Source organism: Dendrobates tinctorius, unplaced genomic scaffold (assembly GCF_039654945.1).
Source record: "Dendrobates tinctorius isolate UK_male_01 unplaced genomic scaffold, ASM3965494v1 ptg000206l, whole genome shotgun sequence".
NCBI classification, from domain to species: Eukaryota; Metazoa; Chordata; class Amphibia; order Anura; family Dendrobatidae; genus Dendrobates; species Dendrobates tinctorius.
Window position 1 is genome coordinate 1,078,967 of NW_027361873.1, and position 10,593 is coordinate 1,089,559.

Sequence of the window (10,593 nt, forward strand, 5' to 3'; positions counted from 1 at the left end):
TGATGGGCGGGGCCACTTTGGGTCCGATTTGATGGGCGGGGCCCTTCAGGGTCCGATTTGGTGGGCGGGGTCACTCTGGGTCCGATTTGGTGGGCGGGGCTTCTCAGGGTCTGATTTGGTGGGTGGGGCTCCTCAGGGTCTGATTTGGTGGGCGGTGCCACTTTGGGTCTGATTTTGTGGGTTGGGCCCCTCAGGGTCCGATTTTGTGGCCGGGGCCCCTCAGGGTCCGATTTTGTGTCCGGGGCCCCTCAGGGTCCGATTTTGTAGCCGGTGCCTCTCAGGGTCTGATTTTGCGGTTGGGGCCCCTCAGGGTCCGATTTTTGGGGCCGGGGCCCCTCGGTCCGATTTTGCGGGTGGATCCCCTCAGGGTCCAATTTTGCGGGTGGGGCCCCTCAGGGTCCAATTTTGCGGGTGGGGCCCCTCAGGGTCCGATTTTGCGGGTGGGGCCCCTCAGGGTCCGATTTTGCGGGTGGGGCCCCTCAGGGTCCGATTTTGCGGGTGGGGCCCCTCAGGGTCCGATTTTGCGGATGGGGCCCCTCAGGGTCCGATTTTGTGGCCGGGGCCCCTTAGGGTCCGATTTTGCGGGTGGGGCCCCTTAGGGTCCGATTTTTGGCCGGGGCCCCTCAGGGACCGATTTTGAGGGTGGGGCCCCTCAGGGTCCAATTTGGTGGGTGGGGCCCCTCAGGGTCCGATTTTGTGGCTGGGGCCCCTCAGGGTCCGATTTTGTGGCTGGGGCCCCTCAGGGTCCGATTTTGTGGCTGGGGCCCCTCAGGGTCTGATTTTGTGGCTGGGGTCCCTCAGGGTCTGATTTTGTGGCTGGGGCCCCTCAGGGTCTGATTTTGTGGGTGGGGCCCCTCTGGGTCTGATTTTGTGGCTGGGGCCCCTCAGGGTCCAATTTTGTGGGTGGGGCCCCTTAGGGTCCGATTTTGTGGGTTGGGCCCCTCAGGGTACAATTTGGTGGGCGGGGCCACTCTGGATCTGATTTGGTGGGCGGGGCCACTCTGGGTCCAATTTGGTGGGCGGGGCCACTCTGGGTCTGATTTGGTGGGCGGGGCCACTCTGGGTCCAATTTGGTGGGCGGGGCCACTCTGGGTCTGATTTGGTGGGCGGGATCTATCAGAGTCCGATTTGGTGGGCGTGGCCCCTCAGGGTCCGATTTGGTTGGCGGGGACCCTCGGGGTCCGATTTGGTGGGCGGGATCCCTCGGGGTTCGATTTGGTGGGCGGGATCCCTCGGGGTTCGATTTGGTGGGCGGGGCCCCTCAGAGTTCAATTTGGTCAGCGGGGACCCTCAGGGTCCGATTTTGTGGTTGGGGCCTTTCAGAATCCGATTTGGTGGGCGGGGCCCCTCAGGGTCCAATTTGGTGGGCGGGGCCCCTCAGGGTCCAATTTGGTGGGCGGGGCCCCTCAGGGTCCAATTTGGTGGGCGGGGCCCCTCAGGGTCCAATTTGGCGGGCGGGGCCCCTCAGGGTCCGATTTGGCGGGCGGGGCCACTCTGGGTCTGATTTGGTGGGCGGTGCCACTTTGGGTCTGATTTGGTGGATGGGGCCCTTCAGGGTCCAATTTGGTGGGCGGAGACACTGAGTCTGATTTTGTGGGTTGGGCCCCTCAGGGTCCGATTTTGTGGCCGGGGCCCCTCAGGGTCCGATTTTGTGGCCGGGGCCCCTCAGGGTCCGATTTTGTGGCCGGGGCCCCTCAGGGTCCGATTTTGTGTCCGGGGCCCCTCAGGGTCCGATTTTGTAGCCGCTGCCTCTCAGGGTCCGATTTTGCGGTTGGGGACCCTCAGGGTCCGATTTTTGGGGCCGGGGCCCCTCAGGGTCCGATTTTGCGGGTGGATCCCCTCAGGGTCCGATTTTGCAGGTGGGGCCCCTCAGGGTCCGATTTTGCGGGTGGGGCCCCTCAGGGTCCGATTTTGCGGATGGGGCCCCTCAGGGTTCGATTTTGTGGCCGGGGCCCCTTAGGGTCCGATTTTGCGGGTGGGGCCCCTTAGGGTCCGATTTTGACGGTGGGGCCCCTCAGTGTCTAATTTGGTGGGCGGGGCCCCTCAGGGTCCGATTTTGTGGGTGGGGCCCCTCAGGGTCCGATTTTGTGGCTGGGGCCCCTCAGGGTCTGATTTTGTGGCTGGGGTCCCTCAGGGTCTGATTTTGTGGGTGGGGCCCCTCAGGGTCCGATTTTGTGACCGGGGCCCCTCTGGGTCTGATTTTGTGGTTGGGGCCCCTCAGGGTCCGATTTTGTGGCCGGGGTCTCTCGGTCCGATTTTGTGGCTGGGGCCCCTCAGGGTCTGATTTTGAGGGTGGGGCCCCTCAGGGTCTGATTTGGTGGGCGGGGCCCCTCAGGGTCCGATTTTGTGGGCGGGGCCCCTCAGGGTCCGATTTTGTGGCTGGGGCCCCTCAGGGTCTGATTTTGTGGCTGGGGCCCATCAGGGTCCGATTTTGTGACTGGGGCCCCACAGGGTCTGATTTTGTGGGTGGGGCCCCTCAGGGTCCGATTTTGTGGCTGGGGTCCCTCAGGGTCTGATTTTGTGGGTGAGGCCCCTCAGGGTCCAATTTTGTGGCCGGGGCCCCTTAGGGTCTGATTTTGTGACTGAGGCCCCTCTGGGTTCGATTTTGTGGCCGGGGTCTCTCAGGGTCCGATTTTGTGGGTGGGGCCCCTCAGGGTCCGATTTGATGGGCGGGGCCCCTCTGGGTCCGATTTGGTAGGCGGGGCCACTCTGGGTCCGATTTGATCGGCGGGGCCCTTCAGGGTCCGATTTGGTGGGCGGGGCTTCTCAGGGTCCGATTTGGTGGGCGGGACTCCTCAGGGTCCGATTTGGTGGACGGGGCCCTTCAGGGTCCGATTTGGTGGGCGGGGCCCCTCAGGATCCGATTTGGTGGGCGGGGCCCCTCAGGATCCGATTTGGTGGGCTGTGCTACTCTGGGTCTGATTTTTTGAGCGGGGCCACACTGGGTCCGATTTGGAGGCCAGGGTGGCTCAACCTCCGATTTGGAGGCCGGGGTGGTTCAGCCTCCGATTTGGAGGCCGGGGTGGCTCAGCCTCCGATTTGGAGGCCGGGGTCACTCAGCTTTCGATTTGGCGCGCCGGCCCTTTAAGACTCATTTCGGTGCGCTGGCCCTTTAAGAATCACTGTGGCACGTCGGCCCTTTAAGAGCCAGGGTGGCTCACTGGGTTTCTAAATCCACTTTGTCGCACATTCTATCTCAGGGGCATGTGTCATGTGATGAAGCTAGATTTGCATTTGTGCTGTGGGTTTCACTTTAAGAGCTGATATTATGTGGCAGAATCTCTGTCCTTGGGATGTCATGTGACGTTCGTAGGCGTTGGCATAGTAACTGGGTCTGCCTGCGCATATCAATGAGCTCAACTGCCATTTCAATCGCCTCAGGGCACGTTTTGCCATTACCCATTGAAAAGCATTGGAGCCAGTGCATTCCAATGACGGGAAAAAAAAATTTCAAACGCAAATTGCGCAAAAACTACAAATCCGATCGACACGAAAAATACTTAGCACACCTCTCGTGGACGCTGGCTTCGAAACAACACCTCAACGGCGTCTGTGCGTGTAGCGGTTCGGGCTGTATTAATTGCGGAAATCAACTTAATAATAATAAGAAGAAGAAGAAGAATAAGTTAGCAGCGTTCGGATTACAATATAGTGGTTTTTTCAAACCACTATAATAATAAGTTAGCAGCGTTCGGATTACAATATAGTGGTTTTTTCAAACCACTATAACTAGATGTGTATTTCCTGAAGGAAGTACAGATTGTGGTTTGAAATGGTGCCCGGGCTGCCCCTTTAAGAGAGACTTGCCTGCTGCCCCTGCAAGACTTTCAACTCAGGATCCGTTTTAACTGTGAGTGCCTCTCAGAGGCCACTTTGGCCTCAGGGTCTGATTTGGAGGGTGGGGCCCCTCAGGATCCGATTCCTTGGCCTGGGCTCCTCAGGGCTTGAATTGTTGGCGGGGATCTCTCAGGCTCCTATTTTGTGGGTGTGGCCCCTCAGGGTCCGATTTTGTGGGTGGGGCCCCTCAGGTTCCGTTTTTGTGAGTGGGGCCCCTCAGGGTCCGATTTTGTGGCCGGGGCCCCTCAGGGTCTGATTTTGTGGCCGGATCCCCTCAGGGTCCGATTTTCTGGCCGTGGCCCCTCAGGGTCCGATTATGTGGGTTGGGCCCCTCAGGGTCCGATTATGTGGGTTGGGCCCCTCAGAGTCCGATTTTGTGGCCGGGGCCCCTCAGGGTCCGATTTTGTGGCCGGGGCCCCTCAGGGTCCGATTTTGTGGCCGGGGCCCCTCAGGGTCTGATTTTGTGGTTGGGACCAATCAGGGTCCGATTTTGTGGTTGGGGCCCCTCAGGGTCAGATTTGGTGGGTTGGGCCCCTTAGGGTCTGATTTGGTGGGCGGGGCCACTCTGGGTCCGATTTGGTGGGCGGGGCCACTCTGGGTCCGATTTGGTTGGCGGGACCACTCTGGGTCCGATTTAGTGGGCGGGGCCCCACAGGGTCCGATTTGGTGGGCGGGGCCCCTCAGGGTCCGATTTGGTGGACAGGGCCTCTCTGGGTCCGATTTGGTGGGCGGGGCCACTCGGTAAGATTTGGTGGGCGGGGCCACTCTGGGTAAGATTTGGAGGCCGGGGTCGATGAGCTTCCGATTTGGAGGCCGGGGTGGCTCAGCCTCCGATTTGGAGGCCGGGGTGGCTCAGCCTCCGATTTGGAGGCCGGGGTGGCTCAGCCTCCCATTTGGAGGCCGGGGTGGCTCAGCCTCCCATTTGGAGGCCGGGGTGGCTCAGCCTCCCATTTGGAGGCCGGGGTGGCTCAGCCTCCCATTTGGAGGCCGGGGTGGCTCAGCCTCCCATTTGGAGGCCGGGGTGGCTCAGCCTCCCATTTGGAGGCCGGGGTGGCTCAGCCTCCCATTTGGAGGCCGGGGTGGCTCAGCCTCCCATTTGGAGGCCGGGGTGGCTCAGCCTCCCATTTGGAGGCCGGGGTGGCTCAGCCTCCCATTTGGAGGCCGGGGTGGCTCAGCCTCCGATTTGGAGGCCGGGGTGGCTCAGCCTCCGATTTGGAGGCCGGGGTGGCTCAGCCTCCGATTTGGAGGCCGGGGTGGCTCAGCCTCCCATTTGGAGGCCGGGGTGGCTCAGCCTCCCATTTGGAGGCCGGGGTGGCTCAGCCTCCCATTTGGAGGCCGGGGTGGCTCAGCCTCCCATTTGGAGGCCGGGGTGGCTCAGCCTCCCATTTGGAGGCCGGGGTGGCTCAGCCTCCCATTTGGAGGCCGGGGTGGCTCAGCCTCCCATTTGGAGGCCGGGGTGGCTCAGCCTCCCATTTGGAGGCCGGGGTGGCTCAGCCTCCCATTTGGAGGCCGGGGTGGCTCAGCCTCCCATTTGGAGGCCGGGGTGGCTCAGCCTCCGATTTGGAGGCCGGGGTGGCTCAGCCTCCGATTTGGAGGCCGGGGTGGCTCAGCCTCCGATTTGGAGGCCGGGGTGGCTCAGCCTCCGATTTGGAGGCCGGGGTCTCTCAGGCTCCGATTTGGAGGCCGGGGTGGCTCAGGCTCCGATTTGGAGGCCGGGGTGGCTCAGGCTCCCATTTGGAGGCCGGGGGGTCGATCAGCCTCCCATTTGGAGCCTGTGGTCACTCAGCTTTCGATTTGGCGTGTTGGCCCTTTAACAGTCACTTTTGCACTTCGGCCCTTTAAGAGCCAGTTTGGCTCACTGGGCTTCTAAATACACTTTGGCGCACATTCTCTCAGGGGCATGTGTCATGTGATGAAGCTAGATTTGCATTTGTGCTGTGGGTTTCGCTTTAAGAGCTGATATTATGTGGCAGAAGCTCTGTTCTGGAGATGTCATGTGACGTTCGTAGGCGTTGGCATAGTAACTGGTTCTGCCTGCGCATATCAATGAGCTCAACTGCCATTTCAATCGCCTCAGGGCATGTTTTGCCATTTCCCCATTCAAATGCATTGGAGACAGTGCATTCCAATGACGGGAAAAAAAAATTTCTAACGCAAATTGCGCAAAAACTACAAATCTGATCAACACGAAAAATACTTAGCACACCTCTCATGGGCGCTGGCTTCGAAACGACACCTCAACGGAGTCTGTGCGTGTAGCAGTTCGGGCTGTATTAATTGCGGAAATCAACTTAATAATAATAATAAGAAGAAGAAGAATAAGTTAGCAGCGTTCGGATTACAATATAGTGTTTTTTTCAAACCACTATAATAAGTTAGCAGCGTTCTGATTACATGATAGTGCTTTCTTCAAAGCACTATAATAATGAGTTCACATGTAATGACTGCTGTACCCAGCCTTTATGTTAAATCTATTTTATTGAAAACAATTAGACATAACAACATACAAGACAACAAACAGTGTACACCAAGGCATCTTAGGTTACAATATAATCATTCTCTTATAAGGACGAGATATCTTCTGGTTCTAAGGCTCGTACCTCCTCTGTTGAATGAAATCGGTGTATATTCATTAGTACTGTCAGGTATCAGAGGACAAACGTGTTTCATCCCATGGTTTGATAATCTCAACTGTATATGCATCTGTTATACATTGTTGACTCGTAGTCAGATATCAACTTGAAGAGATGTCACGCCACCCCGTGTTTCATCCGGAACATCAGCATCATTAATAAACGAATATAAAGAATAGTAACTACAAACGTGTTTAGCAATGTCTCACATGTAACCAGTATAGATGTACTTCAAAAAACGTTGAGAGGAGAAACTAAGAAAGGGAAATAAGAACCTCGTGAGAGGTATAGCGGGGAAAGGAAAGAGAGAGGGTGGGAAGGGGAGAGCGGACCTCGGGCCTCCGAGTCTTCCCTTAATTTGCTTCCTCGATCAGGCGGGATAATTCGGAAGTTTCCTTGAATAATATCCAAGGCTGCCACACACGGATTAAACGGGTATTATCTCCCTCCATTTCGGCCATTAATTCCTCCATACGGAAGATGTCAGCAAATTCTGTCACCCATTCTGCCATAGTCATAGCCAATGGCGTGGAATTACCATGCACGCTGCGATAATGCAAAATCTGAGGGGTTTTTTCTGAGTGGATATGGGACCTGGAAGGATTGATAGGATGGCAATTTGCGGGGAGGGGGGGAACATATGCTCCAGAAATCTTTTATCTTTTGATTAGCTCTGAACACCTTTACTCAAAAGGGTTGTATAGCGTGACACTGCCACCAAATATGGAATAGCGTGCCTCTTTCGGACTCAGCGCCAGCAGGTATCGTCAACTGACGGATAAATTGACTTTAGTTTGACAGGGGACAAGTACCACCTGGTCAGTATCTTAAAATTTTTCTCCTGCGTGCCCCCAGCCGGAGACATTTTATGTGTAAAAAGATAAGCTTTGTCAAGGTCTTCAGCTGAAAATTTATGTCCCATCTCCTCCTCCCATGCCCGGACGTAAGCCGTAGCCACATCCGAGTCTCCTGAATGAAGTTCCTTATGTAAAAGAGAAATCAGATGAGAAGGAGGGTCTTGTGATGATAAGTTTTCAAACCGCGTCGTGGGGGAGTGAGAAGAACGATCGCCCGAGGGTCCCCGGATAAATGATCTCAGCTGATTATATTCCAACCAGTAAAGTGTTCCCACAGGGGACCCCTCCGTTATGATTTCCCAAGATGGAGCCCTCCCCTCTATCAACACCTGTCCCAGACGCAAGTCAGAACTTCTATGCCAACCCAGAAATTGGTCCCTGTGATGCCCTTGAGGAAAATCTGGATTACCAAATATTGGTGTCAGCGGATTCAGATCGCTGATCAATTTCTTTCTGGTTTTAACACGATTCCATAACTGCAAAACTTCTCGAGTCAAGAAGCCTGTATTTCCCTCAGACTCATCTGTGACCAAGTCATGACGTCAGATCCACGGGAGGTGGCGCAACGGAACATTAAAAGATGTCTGCTCCAGCTGGACCCACTGTTTGGAGTGGTGACCGAATTGCCAATCAAATAAACGTGCCAATATGGACGCTCTATGGTATAACTCAAGGTCAGGGAGGCCTGCGCCACCCCTGGACTTTGGGGCAGTCAAGATAGAATACTTTAGACTGGGTTTAGAGGTTTGCCAGATAAACCGGATCAGTGCCGATCTGATGGTCTGGAAGAATGTTTTCGGCGGTACAATCGGGATTGCCTGAAACAAGTATAAAAATCTGGGGAGAATATCCATCTTAAATGAGTTCATCCTTCCAAACCATGAGATATTCTTTCGTCCGTACTCTCTCAAGCGTTTCAAGGTCGACTCTAAGAGGGGCAGGTAATTTAATTTGTACAGGTCAGTCATGTCAGAGGGAATTTGATCGCCTAGGTATTGAATAGCCCTGACTCTCCATCGAAAGGGGAAGTTTCCCATGGTTCTTGTAAGCTCTGTCTGTCCCAAAGATATATTAAGGGCTTCGGTTTTCTGAAAATTAATCTTAAAGTTGCTTACTGCTCCATATTTGTGAAGCTCTTCCAACAATGATGGAAGGGTAATGTGAGGCTGGGATATATACAAAAGGAGGTCATCCGCATAAAGAGAGACCTTATAATGAACATGGTCTACCCATAAACCGTGCACACTGGGGTTCTAACGGATCGCCACCACAAGATGTTCCATAACTATCGCATATAGCAGAGGCGACAAGGGGCATCCCTGTTGGGTTCAATTTCCGATGGCCATAGAGTCCGACATTGCCCCTTTGACTTTAACCCTCACTGAAGGCCCGTAGTAAAGAGCCGCGATCCTATGTAGGAAGCGACTCCCCAATCCTATTTGTCGTAAGGCCGAAAACATGAAGCTCGAGTGTACACGGTCAAAGGCCTCTGCATCAATCGACAGCAAAGCCAATGGTTTAAGTTTTGATTTAGCATGTGCAGTCAGGATAAGGGTTTTACCTATACCATCTCTCGCCTCTCTTCCCGATACAAACCCCACCTGGTCCGAGTGTACCACTAAAGGCAAAAGAGGGGCCAATCGATTTGCTAAGATTTTTGCGTATAGTTTTACGTCGATGTTAATGAGAGATATTGGACGGTAATTGGTTACCACTTTAGGATCTTTCCCCGGTTTCGGTATCACCGTAATAAAGGCTTCTAAAGATTGCGGGACAAATGGGGAGTCGATCGCGATGGAATTAAGCACTAGCATCATAATGGGATTAAGTTGTTCACGAAACATCTTATAGAAATAAGGGGAGAAGCCGTCCGGTCCCAGGCTTTTCCCTGCCGGGGTATTTTGAATGACCTCGTCGATCTCCTCTGTCGTAAAATCAGTATCTAATGGTGTCGTCAAGTCTGTGGCCAATGGCGGAAGGGCTGTGTCGTGTATATATGATTCTATGTGTGGTTGGGGGTCTAGAAACGGATGAGGGGGGCGATCCCCACCAATATTATTACAGGCAGGCTAATAAATGTGGACAGTGTGTGATATTAACGCCGCATTATGTCTAAAATTTCCGTTGGCTTTGACGTTGTCTGGCCACGATGTCGCTGGAGAGATGGAATATATGTGGTCTGGTTACGGGGGTGTAAAAATCTAGGTAACAAGCGTCCACATTTATTAGCCTGCCCATATAATATACTCTTAAAGCGATTTCTTTGATGTCGGACTTCTCATTTAGCAAGGACTTCAGATCGTCTCTGCATTCGATCAGTTCAGTCAGCGTCTCCTTATCTTTCTTGTGTTTCGTCTCTAATGTTAATATCCTCTCCGTGAGGTCCGAAATTTCCCTACTTTTCATTTGTTTCAAGCGAGAACCATGTTTAATTAGAACCCCTCTAAGGACGCATTTGAGAGTCTCCCACTTGATAGGCATGGCAGTGGTGTCATGTGTGTGATCTTGTATGAATTCTGCTATGGTAGTCTTAACGTCGGCCACACAGGTAGGGTCCTTTAAAAGGTTACCATTCAGTCTCCATGTCCACTGTCGTGTCACTGAATCAGGAGGACTAATTTCCAGGAATATTGGAGCATGGTCCAACCACAGGAAACTTCCAATAGATGGCCTCGGATCCCACGCTAATGCACAATGACTAAGGAGGAGAAATTCTATTCTGCCATATGAGTTATGTGGTGTGGAGAAGAATGTATAATCTTTCCCGTTGGGGTTAAAAAGTCTCCAGACATCCGTAAGACGCAAGTCATGAAGGTCTCTTTTCAAAGAGGACAGCTGACGATGAGATAGGTAAGATTTTGCTGCAGAGGAGTCTAATGTCGGGTTAAGAGTCAGGTTAAAGTCCCCCCCCAATATGACAACCCCCTCAGCGAAATCAGCCATTGTCTTTAAGAAGGATCTAGTGGCTCGGATTTGGTCCCGGCTGGGGGCGTACCATCCTGCTATAGTATAAGTTGTCGAGAAAATCTGAATTTTCAAGATCACGTACCTGCCCTCCGTATCGACCAATGTGTCCAGCATTGTATGCTGTAAAGACCTGTGGAGCGCTATAGACACCCCTCGAGATCGTGAGTCCGGGTTGGCACTATGGAACCAGGTTGTATAATGGCGATCATGTATATTAGGGATATGTCCACTCTTAAAGTGTGTCTCCTGCAGAATCGGCACGTTTACTCTTTTCTTGTGCATACCATATAGAATTTGTG